Source organism: Rissa tridactyla, chromosome 4 (assembly GCF_028500815.1).
Source record: "Rissa tridactyla isolate bRisTri1 chromosome 4, bRisTri1.patW.cur.20221130, whole genome shotgun sequence".
NCBI classification, from domain to species: Eukaryota; Metazoa; Chordata; class Aves; order Charadriiformes; family Laridae; genus Rissa; species Rissa tridactyla.
Window position 1 is genome coordinate 86,358,674 of NC_071469.1, and position 9,057 is coordinate 86,367,730.

Here is a 9,057-nt window from a genome sequence, read left to right on the forward strand (position 1 = left end):
AAGTTTTTCAGTTAAATGTGTTTTGCAGCTTATTTTTCTTTGACTTTTTTGCCAAGTTAGCACTGTATTTAACAAGTATTTGACTACTTGTCTGTTTATTTTGTTGAAAGCTAGGTGCCTTTTTTCTTTTTTTAACATCTACACTTCAAACACATCTTGATATGAACAGGCGAATGATATAAACCAGTATTTCACTTATCTGGTGGCACTTTATCTTTTATTTGCAGAAAGGTGTTTAGTTTTCCTTGAATTTCTAACCCTGCAACAAAGGCAAATAATGTTTTTCTTTGTTACAAGTCTGTTTAAGTTGCAAATTCCTCAACTCTGAAAATTGCTGCCATTGCCTTTTTTTTGTATAGCTACAGCTTTCTTTCTGGAAGTGTTTTTCTGTGAGTGAGCTGTAAAGGCATATTGTGAAGTGGTAAGTGTATGAGAACATCTAACCTTTGGTAGACATTGTTTTTCAGGCTTTTAGGGTCACTGGCTGATGATACCCTTACACTTATTTTTTACATACACTTAAAGATATTTTGCGTACACTTAAAACTTTCAGAACCTCGGGTTTAATTCTGGAAAACAGATGTGACCAAAATTGTCTTTTATTACAAAGGATAAGATTGCTTCTAGTTCACCTCTCTGCTGATCCTAATGCAGCCGTGCGTAACAGGGCCCTGTTTCTTTGTTGTTTGGAAAAGGGTGTTCCAGCAGCAAAACGTTTGAGAGAAAGAAGCGTTTGTGTCAGCCATCTGAGGGTTTTATTTATCCTCCTGAGTGCTGTCTCTGACTGTCCTAGACACAGGTGGCTGGGGTGCAGGGAGGGATCTTGTCTGTCATTTCAAGATGATAGTTGCAAATCACGTGCTATTCCTTGGAAGATTCAGTCTCATACATCTTAATTGTCCTAGAGGACACAGGGCAACCATTGATTCTTAAGGTAAGTTCTCGTCAGGCCTATGACTGTGATGTTCACAAGTTTGTGAATGGTATTGCTTATTTACAATCAGAATCAAATCTATAGACAAACTCTGTCTTACTGCTTTGCAATGGCATTTGGGAAATCTTAAGTTACACTTCAGACTTTGCCTGAATTTAATGTGACTTTGGTGGCTTGCACAGGCTGAAACTGTATGCAGTGTCAAAAGTTGCATTCAAATTTAGTTTAAAACCTGTTACAATTGCTTGATGGCTTTGTCATAAGTGTTTCACTGCTCTAAAACAGCAAGATGACTGTGCTAACCTAAAATTAAAGAAAAAAATGGATGCGTCTCTGTGTAAGCAGGAGGTGGAAAACAAGTGATTTCACCTTCACAGAATGAGTTATAAATTTTGAAGTAGTTGACACAGAGCAATTCTGCTGTACCTTATTACTCTTCGGGCATCTCAGAAAGGTGCTCAGGATCTGATGATTCAAAAAGTTGCTTGTTGCCAGAATAACATTTCGATTTTGGTCTTTGAATTTTATGTGCAATGTCCAAGAAAATACAACACTGATTTTGAAAATATACTTGATATTCTCCTCAGAAGTTGCATTAGAATGATCTTGATTTCAGTCATATGTACTGGACGTGTATTTTATGGGTGTAATAGACAATAGTTGGACTTTCCTAGGGATGTTATGACCTGTTTCATTGGGGAATCCATTTGAAAAGTATAGTGCTCATGAATTGTAGGGTCAGTGAAACACACTAATTAGACGCTTTGTATTTACCCCAATGGGTATTGCTGAATTCATTTAGTGAATTGATTTAGTGAAACTTCTTGTGAGATGTGCAAAAATAAGATTCTCCTCTGCAATATAAGTTTTGAAACTTACATTCAAAAATCAGTGATTGAGTATTTGATATTAAGACACTTCTGTGCTGATAACTTTAATGTATAGAATTCATAATGATAAAATTCTGTTCAGGTTTTCTTTAGAGGCTTTTATATACACATTTCACTTAAATTTCTTTGCAAGTGTGAAGCCTTCGAATGGATCGGTGGAACACAGTATATAAAATAGTAATTAAACTCATGGTGTTGGGACAGAGGAATATCTCTGAATGCTGCTACTCAACTGAGTTCACTGGAACTTATATACGCATAAACCTGATTGCAGGCTAAATCTGAAACAGTGGTTTTGTCTAGGCTTGTCCTTTTTTTTTATCTCTCTTACTCATTTAATCCTTATACTTTGGTCTTTTTCAAAATACGTAAGCAAGATAAGAATACCCAGCAATTAAAAAAAATATTTTTAATTTTTTTTACAGAAATGGTATTATTAGGAAAAGTAGATGTAAGAATTTATAGATGTATGACTTAATATAATGTGTTAATATAATTGAATAACACAACTTATTCTGGAGTCAATGAGCAAATAATTTGTTCAAAGAGTCATCATTGGAAATCACAGATGATGTGTTTTGTTTTGCTGATTGAAAAGGTGTCATTGTGATTTAGGAACTAAGAGCCTTTTAATACCAATTTAACTTTTTAATTTTTTTTAACCTTCAATAAAAGCATTGTAGTCCCATGCTCTGTAAATTTTCCGGGACTCAGTGGTGACCATTTGCTGATACACTTGCTTAGGAATCCTGCTTCAGTTGTGACTAGATAGTGATAATATGCTGCAGCTGCTTCTAGCTACATGTTGCTTTCACTGCAGCTGGGAACAACTGACTTTCTCAGCAAGCAATGATTAGCATTTTGATCTTGACAAGCACTTTACTGTCTGAATACCAATGTCTGAATGATTGTTTTCGCCAAGCAAGGCGTAAACAGCTATTGCGTATATAGCTTGTAGTTAGCTTCTGCTTACTGGAAACATTTCATCAAATACTTGCACACTTAATTTTTTTATACCGTATTAGAAGTAATCTCCTCTCATTTATAGTTGTAGAAAAAGTATAGTTTTATGTGTCTAAGTATGCTACGTCAACTTATTCCACTATGAAATGCTAGATGTCTGAAAGAGCTTTTAGTGTCAGGTGTCATGATCTAATATGTTAGTGGTTCATGCCAGTGCTCCCAGCTACATGCAAATTAACAGTATTCAAGTGTAACCAGAGAGCATTTATAGTCTACGGATTAGCATAGCCTGAGAAAAATCCAATTATCCTTTCCTTGGTTGTTTGCCTTCATTATATTTTTGTTTCAGGGTACCTTTTTTGTTAAAATTTTAGAATTATTTATAGAACTAAAATCAGATTTATAAATAGCATATGATAATATGAATCATCAGGAAGGGAAGTATGAGAGAGTGTACTTTGTCCATCTTTTCAGTAAAGAAAACATCTCACAAATGAAGCCCAAGTACTAGGAACTAGGGGAATAGAAGCTAAGCTTTGTAATGTATTTATGCTTTTCTGCAAAATAAGCTTAAATCAAGACCGATTTACCCTCATGACCCCATTTTAGCTCTTAGAGAAAAGCCTCCTGTCTTCCAGTCAGGGACAGAACAACTATAGAAAGCTAACTTGCAGAGAGCTGAAAAGAATAGAGGAATGATAGCTACAGGTGCTTCTGCTTACGCCCTAATGTTCCATCTGTATGTCCAGGAATGCTGCTGAAATGAATATGCTGCAGCACATGACTACAATTAACATCAAAGTATGCATTATAGTTAATTACATGGTTGTGAGAATTGTTCACAAGAAAATATTGTGCAAATGATCATACCTATTTGTGGAATATGGGGTATAACTGTATTTGTTTAGATAATACTAGAACAGCATTCAATATGTTGACTAAACTTAAAGACTTGGGCAGATACAACTATGTCATGTCTAGTTATGTTGTTCAATGTATACAGGTGGTTAATGGCTGCTTCTCAGAAACAAATTCAGTAGAAGAGTGGAGGGAGTTTGAATTGTAGCTCAGACCCAGTTTATTGCAAAAAGTAAGAGGTTGGGCTGGTAAGCCTTCAGCTTTCGGGCAGGGGTTACAGGTTGTCAGATGCTGATGAGCCAAGCTGCCTCTCAAACCAATTACTGACTGGTCTGAAAGATTTGGAATTGTCCAAATACAGTAGGAGCAGCTGTAAACAAAATCCAACCTTCTCTTCAGGCACTTTGTTGTTTATGTCGTTTTCATTTATATCTGAGTCAATAGGAAAGAAAAATGTTTGTAAATCATTTAACAGGAAATGATATTAACAGCAGCCATATGAAATGCATTAGTTTGACAGTTCAAGATACACCGCTGAACACTGCCATCCAGCTTTATTGGATAATCAAGGAGAGCTGATTGTCACTGAGCCCCCCATCCTGTGAGACTGGGGCTGAGAAGGAGCCGTATCACAATTAAGAATCAGCTAAAAAAACTGTTATAGCTATCTGGGAGGAGTTTAAAATACAGATAGGAGCATCTATTAACAAAGAAGAGGTCTTAGGCTTTAGAAAACTGTGTAAAGGTTACAAATCGTGTTGATACCTGGTGGGAGAATGTTCAGAGATACAGTAGTGGGAATCACAAAGGGACCACGAGAATATCTTGAAGTATGAAGTCCAAAAGATGGTTTGAAGATTGCGTGAAGAAATTGAAGACTGATATGGAGTGCAGATAATGCACATTCACAGTTATCCATAGGTTAATTAATACTGTGAAGATAAAATACAATACAACAAATTATATTTGTGTGGTTTAATAGAGAAGATGAAGCAGTTCAGAAGTACAACTGAAGGGTTTTGGGGGGGACCATCAATAACAGGTATATCCCTCTTTACGTTCACATGTTTGAGTTATTTCCTGATGCGGGAAGACTTTTACCAGGTCTCAGACAGCATTAATGTTACCCTGTGGATACTTTGTAGAAACGTATGGGAGCATGAATGTTTTGGTGTCCTTGTGAAACGGTGCATTTTCATGGGAGTAGAATCAGATATTGTGAAGAAATCTTACACTGAAGTCACGCTAAGGTAAATGGGGGAGGAGTACTTGGCAAGAAAATCCAAAATTAACAGGGTGTTAAATTGCTGTCAAAGGCCCTTGTGACATAAGTGGACAGGGAATGCATAACTTCCTCCAAAAAAAAAAATGAAGTTCGGATGTTTTTCACTCTTTTGCAACTAGAGTTCTAAAGGTATAAAAATGCATGTAGCCAGGAACTCTTTGTGCATCTTAGGTGCTTGGACTGTACAACAGCATTGTAGATTGTGGCCAAGCTATGTTCTCTACTTTCCCATTCTTCTTCTTCGAAAAGATTATGTATCCATAATTTGGTTTTAGCATGGAATTTTACATGCTACCCTGCAGATTATTGGGCCTACTTAAAAAAAAAATTTTTAACAACCAGAAACATTCCTCCACCCCCCCAAAAAAAACCCAAACCAACTAAACACCCCCAACACCCCCAGCCCCTTTTTTATTTCCCCTCCGAAAGTGGTAAGGGTTTCCTTAGGCAGCAATTCTGTTGTTTTGCTAGAATGATAGTAAATTGCTGCCATGTGGTGAATGAGGGGTCAGATATATAAAAAGAGATATTTTTTTTTTCTCAACTGGTAATTTCATGCACAAATCTAAGACCCTTTACTACATTAAACCTTCTGTTTAGTTTTTATGCATTACTTAATAATTATACGTAATAAAAATGTAAATGGTGGTAATACATCCAGCATCTTTTTCTTTCTTTGAGAGGAGTATAAAACACTGGGATGATAATTGATTATAGGATTGAATCCTTGAGGAACAGGTGAGGCAGTAGTATGAAAGTGTGAAAGAGTAAATGAGCTGAGAATCCAAAATAGTTACCAACAATGAATTACAGAAAGTTTGAAGTAGTAGTGTAGTGAGAGTCTTAATGGGTAAATGAATAGAGATAGACAGCTATTTTCTAAACAACTGAATTGTGTGTAAAGAATTAGAATGTGATGAAATTCAGAGGGCAGTCAGAACCCTCAGGAATAACAAAGCACTGGGTGTTGATAATTTTCCAGTTGGGACTCAAAGAATTATCAGTCTGCTATTGTTAGTTTGGGGAAAAAAAGTCAAGGAATAATAAGTAATGGTCATAATGAATAGAAGATAAAATTTTGATTGTACAGAGAAGAGCTATTTATTTGCTAATACAGAAGGCTGGAACTAATATAGGCTAAGTATAATGTTTACCATCCTTGATGGAGTCACCCGTGAGTTGCTGCTGGCCAGGAAGTCACCAGTCAGATGGAAAGGGGTCAGCCTGTGTTGCTTGTTGGAATATGGTGATTCTTGATCTTTCTGAACTACTACCTTCCAACTCATTTTGTTTTCCCTCTCAAGGTTTTATGCCTCTTCATGTCTGTGTTTTTCTCTTAATTGAGTTACAAACTGCTACCAACTCAAAAGTTTTTGTTCTTTGTTTCTACTTACTAAAAAAAAAAATCTTTCAAGTCTTCAGGTTATATGCTTTCTTTGTGTCAGTTCAGCAGTCATCTTTGCTTTGAAGCTGATCCAGGGTCATACAGGTGTGCTTTGCAGAATTTGGCATTATATTAGAGACAGTTGTTCATCATTAGACTTGATTCTGGATTACGGTCCATCTACCTGCAAAACACACACACAGCGATACATTTATTATTTTGCCCCTCCACCTCCTCCCCTGGATTTTGGGAAAAACAGAGTAGATTTGAGATGTTTTGATGAAACATAATGGTTAAATTAAAAAATGTGAAAGTAGGTTAAATACAAGTAATATTAATTGCTCAAATCTGTGCGAAATTCTGTACAAGTGCATTTAAGTAGCACAGGGTTAACTTAATAATTTCTATAAATTATTAAGGTTTAGTAAGTCATGCATCAAGTTAAGATCCTACTTGTTATATTACTTTTTCAGATAGTATGAGTCAGCGGCTTTATAACTATAACCATCTGAATTTCAAATGTTAAATGTATTTTTAACACTGCTCTAGAATGCATAATTATAGAAGGTCACCCTTTTGAAAAATTTACCTGTGCATGTGTAATTTGAAATATGTAGCATAATCTATTATGCACATCAGGTTTGTATTGCGCAATTTTATTGTGTGAAACGTAGCACAAGCTTTGGTTTGTTTCACCTTTCTGCCAGCAAAGTTACTGACTGATAGTTGCATTTCAAAGGCAAAGATCTGGCTCTCTGAGAAACTTCAAATATAAAAATACAGTTTTTTCTAGATGCGTACAAGGCCAGGCCTCGCTTTAGGCACAGCTTTACTGGGAACTGTGCATCATCTTTAACTGATAGGCTAATTTGATATCAGTTAAGGAGTGTGATCAAGAGTCTGGCCTCTCAGCCAGAAAGGACAGTTATTAGAAGAAAGCAGTCTGCCTATAAAATCTGATATTTTTTTTTAAATTTTTTTCCCTCGTCCAAGGACCTGTCAATAATAATAGTCAGAATATATTTGTGCACATTAGCATTAAAATGTTTTCATTTATGGATGCAATAATATGTCTATAAAGACTTTTGAACCCTGTTTAAGGAATAGGAAATTTAAACCAATAATCCTTTCTTAATAAAGAGGTCCAGTTGAAGTGTTTACTAAAGATGTTAAACGTAAAGGCAGATCATATAATATTGTCTTCGTATATGACTGTTTCAGTTTTGAAATAAAGAATCTTTTATTCCTTTCACGTTATTTCTTTAAGCAACTGTCTAAATTTTGAACTTTGTAATACTTGTGTGTGATAGTTTTGGAGCTGAAAAAAATTGAACAAAAAGTTGAACAAATAAAGTGCTTGGTATTAAAGAAATAATGTAAAATAAATAAAGAATCAGAAGCTGCGCTAACAGTGGCTTTGTTATGAAGTCTTCCTCTGATGGATCTGTAAGTAAAACAGAACAGGGTCCAAGTGCTCTGCATGTAGCTTGTATTTAGAAAAAGTTTCATAAATGCTTCAACAGTGGATACTTATTTAGAACTAGGAAAGTTAACAAAATTAATAGTGTGTTGAAAAACATGATAGGTGGCTCATTTCTTCGTAGAGAAATTATCTGGGAATATTTATAGTGACCACGTGAGCAGGTGAAAGGTACAGCCATTAAAATGAATTTAGATATTGCGCTTTCGAATGTGTGGTTTGACATAGGGCAACACAATCAATTTTCCCAGAAACAATGCAGAGGGAAGATGTCGCATTTACTGTTGAAAAGCATCACTGTGCACTAAAATAACCTATATGGCATTAAAAGCACTGCTTGTATTGAGCCAGAAAATGCTTCTGCTGGTGATGAAGAACAGTCAGTTATGCTACCTATAATAAAAAACAAGTTAGTCTCCATAGGCAGAAATTGGCTTTATAAATCTATACGAAGTAGCATAGTGTTTCTCATGTTGTCAAACAGTATTGTCCTAAGACTGGGCAGGGAAAGGCAAACAGCAAGACTCTCCAATGGAGAGGAAAGCTTTGTGACCAACAGTAAATGGTAACACTGGGATACAGCCAGCTGTTAAAAACACATTCTCTCAAACACTAAACTGTATTATTTATGTTGACACTAACTACCAATGACAGCTTCAGAAATTCAAGATACTAAGGCAAAACTACAGAGCTGGCTTTCTGTTCAGAGCATTTCAAGCAACAGTGAAGGAGGGTGATGCAGTGTAGAAGATAATTAGGAGAGCTAAATAGTGTTGCTACAGGAAACAGACAACTCATTTTCTTTCAATTGCTGAGATAATTTGGGGAGTACTATGAGTGAAAAGTTCAGGCAAAAATTCTGATCAAAAAATGGTGAAATCTGATAAAGAAAATGTGTAGTAAAAGCTGCAAAATTCAAAGATCTTATTGTACAGAGCATATACTTAGGTTGACAGACCAGCTAAGTATCTCCTGGGAGATACTCGACCTCTTTGTTGATCTGAAAAAGATGAAGGGATAAGAGGGACCAAGGCTTAAAGACTTTTACTGGGAATTGCTAGCAGCAGGGGAAAAAGTGCCCTTATCAGGAAGGAATTGGGGGAATTTGGAGCGGTAGGATGTGAAAGAGTTCATAAGGATGTTAATAGTATTAGGCACAGCATAAAGCCATGAAGTATGACTTAAGTAGGTTAATAAGTACCTAAGTACTTTCCAGTTGTCACTAGAGTGTTCTGTTGTATGAATTAGAAAACTAGGAGAATC